We start from the raw sequence: 4879 nt of genomic DNA on the forward strand, positions 1-4879 counted from the left end.
TGCGGCAGCTCCGCCGGAGCTGCGAGACCCGCGCGGGGGGCGGCGAAATGTCCCGGCGCCTAGGGCGTCAGAAATCCTAGCGCCGGCCCTGCCCTGGTGGAGATGATGGCGCCACTTGTTATGATCACTTGCCAAGATTTTCCATGGTCAGGATCAATTTCAAATTCCTTCATATCTCACTTGCATGTGTCTTTATAGAGAAGCTTGCGACATCCTGTTGTTCGTGTTACCTCTGATAGCTCCCTGTACGGCATGTCCTTAGGTATACATCCATCTTCCAACCTGCTCAGATGGCCCAGCCAGCCCCGTCATCTTAGCTTGAGCAGGGCTGTCAAGCTTGGTAAATTTGCCTTTCAAAGAATCTCTGCATTGGTGACTTTGTCCTGCCATTTGGTGTTGAGTATGCAGCATAAACAATGTAGGTGGAAACTGTTTAACCTTTTCTCCTGATGAGCATAAATTGTCCATATTTCCCCCACCATACATGAGAGTTCTGCTTGGTGCACTAGCATTTTGGTCTTGATGGTAAGCTTTGGGTTGTTCCATGCTTTTTTAGTTAGTCTGCTAAAGGTGGTAGCAGCCTTTCCAATGCAATCATTTACTTCTTCATCCAGTGAGAGACTGGTGATCACTGTAGAACCTAAATAGTTGAACTTTTGGACAACTTCTAGCTGGTTTGCATTTAAGGTGATTGACGGATCTTGTGGAACCTCCTGTCCTAATACAACCATTTTCTTGATGCTGATGGGCAGAGCAAATGCCTGACAGGCACTTGAAGGGCGGTCCATGAGTTCGTAGTAGATCTTCATTGTACGGTATGAGGGCAGTATCATCAGCGAATAGAAATTCCCTGATTAGCACCTCTTTTACTTTGGTCTTTGACTTAAGTCAGGACAGGTTGAAGAGTTTCCCATCTGATCTTGTGTGGAGATGTACTCCATCTTTCATGTCCTTAAACGCATAGTTCAAGAGTACCAAGAAGATTCCAAAGAGTGTAGGTGCAAGAACACATCCTTGCTTCACTCTGCTTTTCATCTCAAAGCTGTCTGAAGTGGACTCGTCAAACTGGACAGTTGCTCTCCCATTTTGTGGAATGAACGTATAAGACTAAGGGGCAGCTCCAGGCCCCAGCACGCCAAACGCGTGCTTGGGGCGGCAAGCCGCGGGGGCACTCTGCCTGCACTGTGAGGGCGGCAGGCAGGCTGCCTTCTGCAGTGTGCCTGTGGAAGGTCCGGACCCTCCGCAGGCACGCCGCCAAGGGAAGCCTGCTTGGGGTGGCAAAAAACCCTAGAGCCGCCCCTGATAAGACTTAACCGGGTTGGTGGGCATCCTATCTTCTCTAGTATTGCGAATAGACCTGCTCCGCTGACTGTGCTGAATGCTTTCGTTAGGTCCACAAAGGTGATGTATAATGGTAGGTTTTGCTCTCTGCACTTGGAGTTGATGCAGAGAAAATATGTCTATAGTTGATCTTCCAGCCCTGAATCCACAGTGTGATTCGGGGTAGACATGATTCACCAGCTGTTGTAGGTGCACTAAGATGACTTTTGCGAAAGCTTTTCCTGCTACACTTAGTAGCGAGATACTCCTGTATTTGTTGCAGTCACCCTTTTCGCCACATCTCTCTTGGTACCTCACTCTCTTTCCAGCATTTAAGTAGCAGCTGATGAAGATATGGTAATAGGCTGTCTTTCCCACACTCGAGGATTTCCACTGGGATGCCATCTTTTCCAGGATCCTTGCCACTTGATAGCAAACAGGGCCGGCTTTATGAAGGGTGGAGCCCGATTTTGAATACCTGGCGGTGGTCCAGAGCTTCAGTGGCACTTTGGCGGCGAGGGATCCCCTCTGGGTCTTCTGTGGCACTGAAGGACTCCCCGCTGCCGAAATGTCGCTGAAGACCCCCAGAGTGGACACCCCTTGCCCCCGCTGCCGAAATGCCACCGAAGCCCCGGACCACCGCTAGGTAAGTTTTTGGTTTTTTTGTTTGTTTTTTTTTAAAAAGGCGCCTAAGGCATGGGGTCTTCTTAGGCACAGGGCCCAATTCCAGGGAATCAGGTGAATTGGCCTAAAGCCGGCCCTGATACGAATCAGTGGCCTTGCTTAGCTCTTCCACAGTGGGCTCCACATCTAGCTTTGGCATGACTGTAGAGCTGGTATTTGGTCCAGTGATTCGCTGGTGATGTTTCTTTCTTGTGTACATAGCTCTGAATAGTGCTGGATATTGGATGCTAAGCTAACTTCATTCTTCTGGGGGATTCTCTTTTCTTTCTCACTTTTCTGCCCACCATTTTCACTGTACCCCCTAAAGAGGTTTAACATAGTCCTATCCAGCTTCCTTATGCCATACATACTCTTCCTTACAGCTTAGCAAGAACAATATGGCAATGATCACACTGCTCACTATCACACTAAATCTAGTTGACAATTTCTCCTCTCCCTCCACCTTCTAGAAACTTGAAAATTGGACTTTCAAAGCCAAGAGTGGACTAACATTTTTATATTCATTCTTAATTTTATGTACACAGTTTTAGTTAAAACATAGTTGGCCATGTTCAAAGCTAAAATAAACCTGAGCACCTTTTCTCTAGAATTAGACAGAGATGTATTTATGTAAACAGCTCAAATTGGCAGTGTTTTCCAACGACAAGAGTTGATTGATTTTGTTATAGCACTTTTTAAAAAGTGATAAAAATGTAAAACAGTGAACCAGAAATTATTTGCATACCTACATTAAGATGCCTTTGTTAGCATTCATCAAAGTTGTAGTTTGGCTCTATCATTTTCACATGCAAGCTATTATACTGTTAATACATATTGTGCACTGCCTTGGAGCACATTTGTGTTGAATAATAAGAATATCTCTACAATCTCATGTATTCCAGTAATTCCTCCACCCTACTACCTCTGCTCTCATAAACATAAAGCTACAACTCAGGAATTTTCTCTTTTATGGATCAAAATGCTGCTTCCCTTTAGATAAGGAATGTTTCACACAACACCCCAGCATTAGAACATGTAATGTTAAGAGCCTTTTATTACTGTAGAAAATTCTGAATTCTGTAAATGCTGGTGTGGTTGCAAGAGCCTGGGGTTCATTTTAACACTCAGCGCTGATCTTTGCACATGGCAGTAGCTATACAGGTCCTTCAGAAAAACTGAACAAAGTAGATAATGGGATATCCTTTATTGGACAAGGGAGGTGAGAGTTAACGGTAGTAATTTTACCCAAGTTAGGACCATTGTTACCCCATAGAGAGGACAGAAATTTATAGAGGAGTTTGAAGTACTGTCTGATAATACCAAGCACTGAGACTGGGATTTTCAAATCCTAGGATTTGGAAGTCTAACTCCCTCCAGCTCCTTTGAATATCCCAGCCTGATGCTTTCTCTTCCCTATGCTTTGCCTTAGTCATGCCTGTACAAAAAGAAAAAATCACATCTTTGTGTCTTATATTGTAACATTCTTCTCATGTTCTTGTTGAAAAAAGCAAGTCTTAGCATGTTAAATTTGATTTTCCTGAAATGCTACATCAATAGAGATATTAGAAACCACGGAACACAGATTTTCAAAACTTCATAGTGCTTTATGTTCACTATTTAATAATATGTATTCTCAAAATGGTTTGTGTTGCACTAATGAAAAATGTGGGCATTCTCCAGTGGCAAAACTAATACCTCTGTGTTCATGAATAGTAACCACACAAGTTGCAGCTTATAGAGGTATTGATTTCAAATTCTGCTAAGATTGTACTTTCATTGCACTGTTAGTACTTTTTAAAAACACTGATTCAGTTGTAGATTAATTAGAGCTAAATGGGTCTTTCCCATCTTCAATCAGAGCTTTGAGATGTGGGTTTATGAACCCCGGGAGTGGGTTGAGTTAACCCTCAGTATCTTGTTTGACCATTTAAGTGCCACACCCTTTGCGATATAGGGCCCTGCTCCATAAACACTATGGGCAGGTGCATACTACAAACTTGCATCAGCATAGGCACCGCTGTAGCTTTTTTGGTGAAGATGGTCTAAGCCAGGGGGCGGCAACCTTTCAGAAGTGCTGTGCCAAGTTTTCATTTATTCACTCTGATTTAAGGTTTTGCATGCCAGTAATACATTTTAATCTTTTTAGAAGGTCTCTTTCATAGACTCTAGGACTGGAAGGTACCTCGAGAGGTCATCGAGTCCAGTCCCCTGCCCTCATGGCAGGACCAAATACTGTCTAGACCATCCCTGATAGATCTTTCTATAAGTCTATAATATACAACTAAACTATTGTTGTATGTAAAGTAAATACGGTTTTTAAAATATTTAAATTAAATTAAAATGCAGAGCCCACCGGACCAGTGGCCAGAACCCAGGCAGTGTGAGTGCCACTGAAAATCAGCTCATGTGCTGCCTTCGGCACACATGCCATAGGTTGCCTACCCCTCGTCTAAGCTGATGGGAAATATCTCTCCTGTTGGCTTAATAACTCCACCTCCATGAGAGGGGGGGTAACTACATCAGTGGGAGATGCTCTCCTGCCAACATAGTGCCATCTCACACAGGGAGTTAGATCAGTATAACTATGTCACTTAGGCCTGGTCTGCACTACGAGTTTATATCAAATTTAGCAGCATTAAACCGAATTATCCCTGCACCTGTCCACACAATGAAGCCCTTTATATCAATATAAAGGGCTCTTAATACCGATATCTGTACTCCTCCCCAACGAGGGGAGTAGCGCTGAAATCGGTATTGCCATTTTGGACTAGGGTTAGTGTGGCCGCAATTCGATGGTATTGGCCTCCGGGAGCTATCCCACAGTGCACCATTGTGACCACTCTGGACAGCAGTCTGAACTCGGATGCAGTGGCCAGGTAGACAGGAAAAGCCCCGC

This window comes from Chelonoidis abingdonii, chromosome 1 (genome assembly GCF_003597395.2).
Source record: "Chelonoidis abingdonii isolate Lonesome George chromosome 1, CheloAbing_2.0, whole genome shotgun sequence".
Taxonomy (NCBI): domain Eukaryota; kingdom Metazoa; phylum Chordata; order Testudines; family Testudinidae; genus Chelonoidis; species Chelonoidis abingdonii.